The sequence below is a fragment of the Heliangelus exortis genome, chromosome 6 (assembly GCF_036169615.1).
Source record: "Heliangelus exortis chromosome 6, bHelExo1.hap1, whole genome shotgun sequence".
Taxonomy (NCBI): Eukaryota; Metazoa; Chordata; class Aves; order Apodiformes; family Trochilidae; genus Heliangelus; species Heliangelus exortis.
Window position 1 is genome coordinate 13,805,755 of NC_092427.1, and position 12,507 is coordinate 13,818,261.

At 38.6% G+C, this 12,507-nt stretch overlaps 1 protein-coding gene across 1 annotated transcript in view; it reads left to right on the top strand.

The window, feature by feature from the left end:
* CNTNAP5 (contactin associated protein family member 5) overlaps positions 1-12,507 on the top strand; it is a 264,807-nt gene that overhangs the window by 234,875 nt on the left and 17,425 nt on the right. The window lies entirely within an intron of this gene.

Below are 12,507 nucleotides of genomic sequence, written 5' to 3' on the forward strand. Positions count from 1 at the left end.
GAAAACATGTGAAAAATTTATGGGCATAAACTTATTCTCAATAAAACTCTGGCTCCTGAGTCTTTTCAGTGCTTTCAGAAAACTTATTCCTGACAAACATCATCCTACATAAAAATATTTGAATTATTCAAGAGTAACTCAGGCACTGGAGTACTGGAAGTCATGAGTAAGCACATTGGTGAGTCTGCCTGTGGCAGAACAATAGGAAGGTAATGCTGTGTGGAATATGTGCATTTGACCAAATGATCCAGACCACTCTGAAACCTTGCAAATTCCAAAATATCTAAGCTTTCAAGTACCAGCAAATCAAGCTATAAGGAAAAAAAAAAAAATTGTCTTGTGGCTGGCTTTCGGAAATCACTGGTTTCAGGAGGGGTGGCTGAGAAAGTATCAGCCTGAGCCTGTCTCCCCTAAGCAGACTCCCAGCAAGGTTGTGGAACTACCAAGGAAACCCTCCATGCTCTCTCCTCTCCAGTCCAGTCCCAGATTTCCATCTCTGATTTGCTCTTGGAGGCAAGTGTTTGTGATCTTCAGATATATTCATATTCCATTGCATAGTGCCAGGGTGGCAGAGCTCCTGCTGAGGTGAAACTTTGAAACCTGCTTCACAGTTACACTCAGGCAACCAGAAGTAGAGATAAAGTGAACGAAAACGTAATATCTATTTAAATCACCTCTTCTGCTGCCAGAGTAGTGTCAAATGACTTTAGAAACCAGAGGCAATTGGTTGTTATTGATTACATGCAGCCATCAGCAAGCTATAATTGGGAGGTTCTGGAAAGGGGGGAATCTCTAAAGGGGCTGGGGGAAAAGGTTTGGATCAGGACACTGGCATCACTTGTAGCAGCTCAGCAGGAGCACGGATAGGCCTTGCATTTTGGCAGCTGCACCATCTGCAAATCTCTGCTCTGGTTCTCAACTTCTGGAAATTAGAATGAAGCAGCTCAAAGCACACTCAGGCAATTTAGACAACGATGCTTTTATTTACCATCTTGTAAAATTAAGATAACAGTAGAATAAAAGGGTTTTGGAGATGTCAGACTCCACATCTGTGGTCTTTAAAATGTAGCACAATGCAGACAGTTATTAAGAAAAGTAGGTAACCTTGGTTAACTCATGAAAGCCCCATTCAGAGTTGCTCTGTGCATGCTTCTCTGTCATTCTTTCAAGATAATAATTTTAGTCACAAATATTCTCTGCCTCTTGTCCCAGTTGCAATAATTTTTTAAAAATCAAATCCTCTTTATTTTTTTCAGTCTTGTGGGAATTGAAATTATTCCAATGAAAATAATGTTCAGATATGTTACTCTTTCTTCTTACAGGTTTATGCTTGCCATAAAATTATTAGACTATGAATAATAATGTCCCTGGTATCATTAAAAGTGAACATGATTCCTTTTGTTTTACTGGCCTATTTTCAAGGAATCTCGCTGAGTCTGACAATGTCCCAGGTCCCAGCTGGACCACTGATTGGTTAAATAAAGGTTAGACTCTTGGTGAAATGGGAATGGACATTCTCACTTAAGAGGTGAGCAGCAATAATTCTTGCTGTAATTCCAAGACCATTTCCACTTGTTAAGAAACTATCCTAGAACAGTGTGTGGATACTTTAACACCTCACATTTTTAAAGCATTTTTCAAACTACTATTCATGTATTGTTATTCTCCTTTTCCTTTATACACAGAATAACTAAGCAAATTATTTGCTAATGAAAGTGACACTGAGAAGAATGTTTCTAGTAATGCAGACTTCCTGTGTTAGATATTTAACATAAAAGAAGGGAAAATAACTGCAAGGCTTATTCATAGCTAGACAATATTGAAAGGGTTTATATGAAAATGAACTTGCATAGGCAGCTAAAGTCTAATCCAGTCAGGTGTGAAATGTTCCCTGTAAAGTGAATTCATTTCAGTAAAATTAATAAATAATCACATTTAACCCAAACACACTTTTCACTGTCAGTCTGTAGAGAAGGTCATATAATTAGAAGATACAATATGTATTGACTGAGACACCAGTATTGTGGTAGTAAAATTATTCATTTAGAGTTACCCAGCAAGCCAGTGTCAAGTCTGGGAAAAGAATTAAAATCTCCTCATACCCACTCATGGCTTTACCTGCTCAGATCAATGCTGCCCACAAAGAAAGCCCTTGCAGTGCTTGGAGCCCTAGAGGGCAGGTGGTTCGTGAGGGAGGTAAAGTTACCACAATGATACAATATTCCAGGGCTACACAGATGACCTCATTCTCTAAAATTTGATACTTGGTAGTGTGCAGCATCTAATATTTCTAGAAATAGTTCCCAGCCAAATAACTTTACCTATATCACAAGGTTGTTCTTAAGTCTGATCAGCTGCCTCGTGTCCTGGCAGCTTATGGATAATTTTGCAAATTTACATTTTTAAAAGATGATTTAGGGATTCTTTCCACCATTAGTCGATACTTAGGCTTTTAAACCATTTATGTTCCTTTAAAAATTCTATGCAATAATTTATCATTGCTCTCTCCTCCCCAGTCCTACATATTGTGCCCATTGTTTTTCAAATTAAATGTATATATAGATGGGTATGCATTATATAGATGGATATGTGTATATGGATAAGTATGTATGTAAAGCTCACCTAATCCCATTAATCCAACACCCAGAACATAAGCAGTATTGTAATATCTGGCAGAGCATTTTTAATATCAGTGCTGTAAAAATTTCAAATTATAGTGCCCATTACTTAACTAAAAAAAAATAGGTAAAAGATCTTATTAGTCTTTTACAGTATGTCAGTCCACAGAGGTTTTCACATCATGGGAAGCTACTTTCAATAAATTATTTTTTTTCTTTGTCAGGCTAAATTTTCACTGTACATGATTTCCCCAGATTACTAGTACCTTAGTATTATGATCAACTTGTCTTGATCCCTAAGGATCCCTAACTGATGGGGAAGAAAAATTATAACAAAGAAACTGTTATTGCTTGTCCTTTATCTATACTTCCTCCCCCCTGCAAGTAATCAAGTGTGATATGAAGTATACTGTTTAGAAAATGTTTTCCCAAGTCTGGGATTTCTTTGATTCTTAGTGGGTTTGGTTTTCTTTTTGAAAACAATTAATCCCAATCTAGAGACACAGCAGATAGCCAGCACTAAAGAAAAGACATAGAATGCCAAACTATCCTAGAGTGGCTGAAAATTTATCTGTGTATATTACCTGATCTCTTAAGAAACTGAACAATTTGAGTCAGGGTTTTTTCTGTATTTCTCTCCAGTATCTGCTGCCATCACAATGATCTCTCAGTTCTTTTGGAAAGCAAGACTCTGAAATTGCATAAGAAAGATTAAAGACAAGGAAAAAAGAACACTTAAAAATAAAAGTAAAAATGAAAATATATTGAGCAATTCTTCTCTTAGGTCTCTGATGTGCAGAATATAGTAGCAGAATGTAGATCAACCACACTGCCCTGTCCTTTATGGTCTTGAAATCAGCTGATATTCGAAGGAAACAGGAAAAGAAACCAAAACCTGTAGTAGAGGTGAGCTGAATTAACTCTCTGCAAAAGAAGAAGCAAATGTAATTGGTGAGAAGCAACTGATTATTTCCTTTCTAATAAATCAGAAATCTTCTCCTGTCTCTAGTTTAGAAGCAAAGGATCCTCTCTGCTGAAGACATTTAAATTCTCCTTATTAGTTTTGCCTTGCAAGTCTGTTCAGCTTCAGTTCCAACAACTTTTTTCAAGCAAAACCAAAGGTTTTGTCATTCAGTGGTAAAGAAAGGGAAAATATCTACTTTAGTCTTTCAAGCAAAGAATTTTATATTGTGTTCACACTGTGTACTCTGGAGTTAAGTGGGGCAAAGCTAAAATAATTAGGGAAAATAGAACTTACTGAAATACTGGGGTGGGTTTTGGGGGTGATTTTGCTGGTTATTTTGCTTTACCACCTTGTGGGGTTTAGTTTTGTTATGTGGCTACCACAGGACATAACTAACTTCTGCAAAAAGCCTCTCTAGGATATGCTATTGCTAGTGCAACAAACAGTCTTATCTTTCAAGTACACCTTCTGGCTTGCAGACAGACTTTCAAAATCCATTCGACAGTGTGCACAATTTATGTGACTGAAGTGGAAAATGGTGCAAAGGTTCAGGTATAGTTATTTTTTCCAGGAGCAGGAATGTGAGTCACGTTGGGAAGTGTTGGAGACAGCTTTGTTGAGCAGTGAGAAGTTTTCCTCAGTTGCCTGTAGCGTGGGAAGTTTTGCCCAGTAACCCTGAGGCTGGTTGTGGCACCATGAGTAGAAAGGGCTGACATGGCAAGAGATATCCCAGTCAGTTTCTTTATGTACATGGAGAAGGTCCTGTGGTTAGAAACATCTCTAGTCCCTTGGATTATTCTCTGCTGTAAACACACTTCACAGAAAATGGGAATGCTGCTTAGAGTTTTCAGTTTAAATCCAGCACTATAAAGTCTTTAAGAGAAGAGGTAGACTCAAAACCATTTTTTGGTTTTGGTGTTTTTTGTGGTGTTTTGTTTGTTTTTTGTTTTTTTGTTTTTTTGGTTTTTTTTTTAGCAAATGGCACTCTAAATCTCTGTGTCTCTGTGTGAATGAGTAATTTGAAATGGGAAGCAACCACTGCATTCAGCCAATGACTGGCAGATTTCTTTATTTTCCAAGAGGAGAGAACTGCAAAATCTGACTCAGATGAATTCATGGACATGTTTGTATTCATGAAGATCATTTTGTCACACTCAAGGGTCAAGAGATATTCTGGAGACCCACAAGGGAAAAAACAGAGGACATGTAATTGGGTTACACTGAGCAGGAAAGGCTGAGCATGAGGTTAATAATTGATCTGTGCTCTGCATGTGTAAAGGCTGACTGAATTTACTGGTATCTGGCATTAAACCCTAGACTACTGGCTGCAGATGATCAGCTAGGAATAAATATTACCATTTGCTTGGAGGAGGTGTTTATCTCCTAGAAGATTTAAGTTTCTAGCTCACATTTTGCAGCTGAAAAGTCATTTTTATTGTTGGATTTCTGTGGAGATATCCTGAAAGGTGTGGGGAGGGAGAACTAAGGGTCACAAGCTCCTGTGTTTAAATGGATGCTGCAGATACATACATGTTCTTCAGTAGTTTTCAAATGAGGGTCTTTTCAGAACCCATTCTACCAAAACCTCTAGCCCTGAGGAATGATTGATTTTTCAGCTATTCTTAAACTGTGGATTATCTGCACTGCGGATGTAGAGAGCTGTGTAGTGAAAGCTGTAGCCCAGCAGAACTACTGACTGAAGTGCTGCCTTGGAGCAGTGTAGCTGTGTCCACAGAACATAGAGAGATGTCATCACCATGGTACAATTATCTAGAATTTTTCCTAAGTAAATGTTTCATCCTTCCTCTAATTTTCTCCATCAGATAACTTAAGAACTCAAGTCAGTTCTTTGTAGGACAATGGTAGTGGCTTGTTACAAAACTCAAATATTCAGAGTTTGCTCTGAATCAAGGAGACGGTCACTGATTAAAGTCTCCAGCTTCTCCAGACACAGAGGGTGGCATAACTTAAAAAAAGGCAGTGGTCTCCCAAGTTAAGGGTGGGCTTTTACTGGTCAGACAAGCAGAATATTTCCCAGAGGTCCATGACCAGCCAGCCAGTGTCTATAGAGCTCAAGACAAACAAGGATCATTAACCTCAGAAAGCCATTAATCCACAAGTTCTGTACAGTTTCTGTCATGAGTTAAGAGTAAAAAGGAGATTTGAAAGAAAGACATGTGATTTTTTTTCTCTAGTTTTATTTAAAAGATTACTGTTTACTCTCCTGCTTCACAGACATCATGTAGTGCTCAAATTGATTGTTTCATTTTTTTTTTTCTGTTCAGACCATCTTTTTCCATGTTCTTATTGCTGAACATTACGTTTATTTGTTAGGTCAATGCGAAACAAGTCCTTGCTTGAAAAGTATCTGTTGCTGCCAAAACTGAAACAGGAATGGTTGAAAAACATTAGGAAAAGTATAGAAACCATGAGCCAGGATCTCAGTGAAGGCAGATTGGGATGAATTCCTCAGAGTATCACAACAGAGGATCTCAGTCTTTTTTGCCTGTGAGCTGTTCACACAGAGTTAGCGATGATGCATAATTTACAAAGCCAAGCTGAACTTTTGGAATAAAACTCAGAGCATGATACTTTTTATTTTATTCACTGGGTAAAGAGTAAGAACTCTTCCTGCCAGCCTGGCTGTTATGCTAGTCTTAAATGAAAAGTACAGTGTAAGATGAAAGCCTGGCAAGAATTTTCTACACATAAAGGTGAGTAAATCATAGGGTCTACTGAATGTCTGACTTACAAAAGACTAGTGGCATCCAGTGTGTGTTGAAAGACAGGAGGAGAGAACATCAGATCCAGTAGTATCATAGTAGTATCATAGCTTTTGTTAATGAGGGGTCTTAAAGTGATTATAAAATTCCAAAGAACAGTTAGAAAAGGCATAGGTTTCTATATCCATCCATTTCACCGATGGATGAACTGTGACATAAAGAAGAAACACAGTTTGTCAGCAGTTACCAAGCTGACAGATTCTGAATTATTGCAGTGCTCTTTCCATCACCTCCAGGGTACATAAATACACCCCTGTGTATGTTTATCTGTGATCTAGACTGAAGAGTCAGTGCTAAGTATTGCCCCACATCCATGAATTAGCCCAATTCCCATTCTAGGCCCAGACAAATAGGCTGTTTTTATTAGACAAATGTTCCCCTTAAAATCACTGGAATAAGCTCTGTGTTTAAGCCACTCAGTGTGTGCATGATGAGCTCTGTGACTCTGGTCCTCTGTGTCATCTTTTAGACTTGCAATATTTTCAAGCTTTGGAGAAAGAAGCATCTGTGAGTTCCTTTTTAATTGCTGGTCAGCCTGTGTTAAGCCAACTGGCAGCTAGTGGGAATGAGATGTCTACAAAGGTTAAACACATTTGTCAGTCATGAAAGAGAAGTAGCTCCGTTTTTTGATGTTTAAAGTGACACTCTCAATCTGGCTCCAGCTGCCCATCAGGATCGCAAAGTCAACAGAGGCCATGGGCCTACAGATAGGGCCCTTTTGGGGCTTTTGAGGGGGTGTTTTTTTCTAAGTTGAAGAAATGCAATGTGAAAGTTCTGGGTTTTTTTAGTATAGGATACCCTGAATGTGATCCTTAAGTCCTGAATGTCTCAACTATTGAGAGAGAAGTGTTCAAATAGCACCAATTTTTTTTCCACTACCATGAGTGTAGTGAAACAACAAAACATTGAGGGGTGTTTTGTTTTGTTTTAAACCCTATAATACGCTGTCATGTAAACAAATGCAATAGCTGAGTAGTTATATCATGTTCAACAGTTTTGCCTCTTTATTTTCTCCATGCAAAACAAATAGCAGAAGTCAACTCCTAAAAATGTTCAAGTACTTTTTTAGTTAAATGCCACTGGATACTGAAGAGATGGGCCCTGTTCTTTTGAATCATCCATGGCACTGCCACTGAAAAGAAAATTTGCTGAGTAAATATCTTTGGGGAGAAGCTGCTAATTAAGGAATAGGTTTCTTAGCTGGCTGCTCCGAAACAAGAAAGCAATGGTTCATTTTTAAATATCTAGGGTATGAAGAGGAACATTTTCATGATGAAGCTGTGCAAGTTTCCAGAGAGATATTCTGTGGCAAAGATGACTGTTCTGCAATGAGGAAAGAACAAGAATTTTCACCTTACAAGCTACAAATGGCTTTCTGGGCTATATACGTTAATTTTTGGTTTGTTTGTTTGTGGTTTTTTTTTCATAATAGCAACATCAATAGCCTCATAAATATATACCACCCTTTATTTAATTAGTGCCTTCCTTAATTATTTTCCATTTTAGCTCAGGTAAGTGCTGAGGGTTGATGGGCAGTGTTGTTAACATCTTACAGTTTGATGAGGGTGACTGCTGATTTGAGACAGCTGTAAGAGATTCTGTTGGTCCTAAACTCCTTTCTTTCTGGCTGATTCCAAGGAAATGGGACATGCAGGGATAGTCCAAGGTTCTTTTCCTAATGCAGTGTTTTATTATTTTATACATACACACTTCTCCCAAATCAGAGTTGTCAGCTGTCCTGATTTAAATTATTTTTCCAGATGTTATGTGATAGTGATAAAGTTGTATGTTTTACATGTGCCACCCACATGTGCTCCCTGAACTAAATTCAGCTTCTCCTAGTGATGCGATATGACTTGCCAGCTGCTTCAGCCAGTTTAAGTCATTAAAAAATGCTGCTGAAGTCGACAGTGATGTTGGGTTCAATCTGGGCTTATTTAGAACCAGTTTCTGTAAACTTAAGTCCTGCAGAGAAGTCTCATCCTCCAAGGGCATGTCATTCCCTTCTTTGCTGTATGCTTCTTCAAGACTGTAAGACACAAGACCTGTGGTCCTGGTGACCTGACCAAATTCCTAATATACAATTTTTTGTTTTCTGCAGAACTGCTTTAACCCTTTTTGCCAAGTATACATCACTGAGTAAGATCTTTAAAATCAGGAAACTATAGCATTGCCTTTCCAGCCTTGGTGTTCCAGAATGAATATAAAGTTAGTGGGCATAGGCCACAAATCCACCAGATGTTTCTGACATTCCACTCAGGCATTGCTGTAATCAGAGGCAAAAGAAAAAACTCTCCTGCTGGCATGTTCAATCAGAAAAAGTTTTGGACATAGAATATGTAACATCATGGCCAAGGTATCTCTTCACACTGTGCAGTTTGGGAATACTTTTTCTTCAGGCTGAACACTTTGAAATCTCTAAAAAGTTTAATGTCCTTATTACCACTAGATTAAGAGCTGTTACTAACTACATCTTTCTAGCCCTCAGCAAAAAGACAGAAGCAGTTTAAAGGTGCCATGCTGTTCGTGTAGCTGCCTGAGGTTGGTTATGCTGACATCGATCATTAGTGTACTGTGAGAGAGTACTGACCCTGGCCTCCATCACCTCTGAAAGAATGTCCTGGGAGTGTTTTGTTTCAGAAAAGTTGTCCCCAGCCTAGACACCAGCACGGGATGGCGTAAATACTGCCCTTTGGTCTCTGTTTCCCAGAACTTCCCTCTGCACTAGGGGACTCCCAGGGATACTGTTAAAATGGATCTGTACCTGTTTGCTATCAGCAAAGAGATGTCATTCAACCTACAGTTGTGGATTATACTGCTGCACATTGCAGACTGAAGACCACAGGATGTGTAGCAAGCCAGTGACGATACTGGCAGTGGTCTCCTGGCAGTAGCATGGATTCATGGATTCATTTCCTCCAGAAGAGGTGAAAAGAGGCCACACTGGGCTCTGTGACACTGTGGCTAAACTATGCCCACTCCCATCTTGGACTGTTGTGGAGCTAGCACAGCATATCTGCGTGCTGATCAGCAGAATTTGAAGCTGACTATAATAATCAAATGTGAATGTACTCTTACCTTACACTGCTGGGCTCATATGCCCAGTAAAATTTTGTAGCCCAAGGCCAAAACCATGATACGTCTCTCTTTCCCTCCCTCTGTCTTTTATGGACTTGATAGAAATTGCCTTCAGCAATTCCACATACATTAGAGAAGGAAGAAAACACAACAGGCAGTGCATTGTTTTAGCATTATAGCTCTCCAGGTGTGGATACTCAGACACGGGGAGCTGAAAAGAGAACAACAGGCATGACTGCAACAAGACTGCCAGAAATTACACTGCTAGTGATTAGTGTGAATCCCTGTTGAGAGGCAAAAATAGAGAATAGGGACAGCAGAGCTGATTTATGCACAGATTTTTATTTGCAGCTAGTGGCACAATGCTGGTGCAATAGAGGAATCAGTGGACCAGATAATCAAAATTCAAAGGAAAAAAAATTTAAATCTTAATAATAATCCTAATCAGTAATCCATATATTTTCCCTGTCAGGTAGCAAAATGGAAATGTAATCTGCCAGACAAATTATTCTGTACTTTGAAAACAGAAAAAGTTTTGGTAGTGAATGCAACCCAAAATCAGCTCTCCACTACAGTGATGCAAGTTCCAAAACAACTCTGGAGACTTAAGCCCATGAGTTTGTATTCTAGCAAATTTAACTTTAGGCAAAATGCCAACTTGAATTCACTGGTTTCAAAGAGCAGCCATAGAAAAAAAGTTGACATTGGAATTCAAAGCAATTTGATAAAATGAGGTGCTATTCAATGATGTCTTTAAATGATCTAAGGTAAAATTGTGCCACTATAAGAATGTCTGAATGGAAGTCAAGAACCTCCTCCATTGTCTCCCAGAAAATGGAAGAGATGGTTTCTGGTTTGAACTCAGTGATTTTTCTGATTAAGTCAGTGGGTAAATCCCTGTTTGTAGCAGCTGAGGGCATAGACAGATTGTGCATCTCACTGGCTCTCTTTGAACACTAATGTTCTGGCTGCTGTGTTAATCACCTGGATACAGAGGTATTGTTTATATTTTATTCAATGGTATGTTCATAGCATGTGAGAAGAGCAGAAAGTTTTTTCACATTTACAAACTAAGCAACAGTACAAGATCACAGATCAAATCTAGGCCCTGTTCTATTTTTTGCATTATGCCTTTTCAAAGGCTCCAGTGGCAGCTTATGAAGTACTTCTGCTGGGATATGATTTTTATTTTGGTCCAATGTGTTCCTCTATCCCATAGCAGTTTCAGCTTATGTGTGGTCATCTCAGCTGTGATGTGCAGTCAGGCAACCTTTCCATTACTGACTCTCCCACTGCCCTAATGAGTAAGTCTGAAATCTCTTACCTGCCTTGCACTTTGGCTTTTCTCATGTCTTTCTCAAGTAAACTGACTAAATTTTTTTACACTGTTATTCCTTGTTGATTAATCTTTCATTTTGTAACAGAAAATGGAATTGTGATTTGAGTTCCGTCTTTAAGTGTGAAATTAGTGGAAGCACTTTTTTCTTGCTGATGCAATGAGAGGGTGGGAACTTCACAATATTTGGAGCAGCTGAATCAGTACCTATAGTATCACACTGAATAATTTAGCACTTGTTACTGACCTCGATCTCTTCACAAATTTCACCTCTAGCATCTATGACTATATGTGAGAAAGCAAATGCCTTTTATCTCATTTTATTTTAGTTTATTTTAGTGAAAACTTTAGTTTTCACTTTTTTTTATTTTAGTTTCACTTTGAAAGCTCACCTGATCCAGCAGCCCTCTAAATCAACTAAAAAGCCTTCATCCTAGTCCTTCATTCTCATTCTCCCTCTTGTTTTTGGATCATTTCGATCCTCAAAAGGGGGCAGGGCTCATCTGGGATATACTGAACATTACAAAGTGCAGCTCTTAGGAGCCTGAGCCAGACATCCTGGTGAGAGAAAAGGAGAGCAATGCACCACGCATACGGATCAGCTCGTGCAGGACTTCTCTGACATGGAGCTGCATTGCAATGTGCACTCAAGCATTGCCTCTGCAAACACTGAAACTGGTCCTAGAGCTAAAATGGTGTGAACGTGTCCCTCAGGGACAAGCAGCCAGTCAGTCCCCATTCAGCACAGACAACCTTTGCAGCATCCAGCAATGGTTGGAAAAGGTTGACCGTGTCCTAACATAAGTGCTAAAGTGGAAGGGGATAAGAGGTACCTGTGATGACCTTCAGAACAGGGAATAAATGAAGGACTTCACTCAGGGTTGTGGTATTGTCACCGTTCATTTTCTCCTTGGAGGCACTAACAAAGTAGCCCCAGAAAAGTTTTTTATCTCTCTGGTACCGCTGTTCTGAATATTTGGCTGCTGTTGCATAAAAAGATCTTCAAAAGCTCACAGAATTCTTTCTCCTTGCTACATAATTCCTAGAAAAGTAAGGTTGCAAGGACTTCAGAAAAATAGGTTACCTTTTAAAGTATATATATGTGTGTGTGTGTGTGTGTGTATCTATATATCTACACCCTGTAGTCACTTGTGGAAGGATTAAAATTCATATGAGATTCCTTGCTCTCTTGCACATTTTAATTTTTTATGGTACTGTTATTTATCAGAAATCATAATGGTTTTTTTGCTACAAAGGCTGAAAGAGATGTTTGGAATTATTTTTTATATGAATTACATTTATTTCTTCAAATACGCTAGATCAACAAAGTAAAAATATTTTTTCTGTATAATTATTTACAATTTATCTTTTCGAATATTGCATATAAATCACATTGAGGCAGGGCCTCTAAATGTTTGAAATTAACTTATAATTCTCACAGTGTTCACTGTCTTCTGCATTATCTCTAATATCTGGATGAAAAGGAACAGTAAAATCCACCAATATAAGTTTAATACAAGAGTGCAAGACCTGCATGCCCTCTGGTGGAAGTGATCCTTAACAGACTAATGCAGATCAACTTCTGTGGCTGTGCTAATGTCTGACCTGCAGACACACTCTCCTTTGATATACCTAATTACTCAATCAAGTTGTATTTCTCCATAGCAGAGTTTGTTAAGAAGGAAAACATTTCCAGTGCATTTTTTTCTGCACTTTTCATTACAGTTC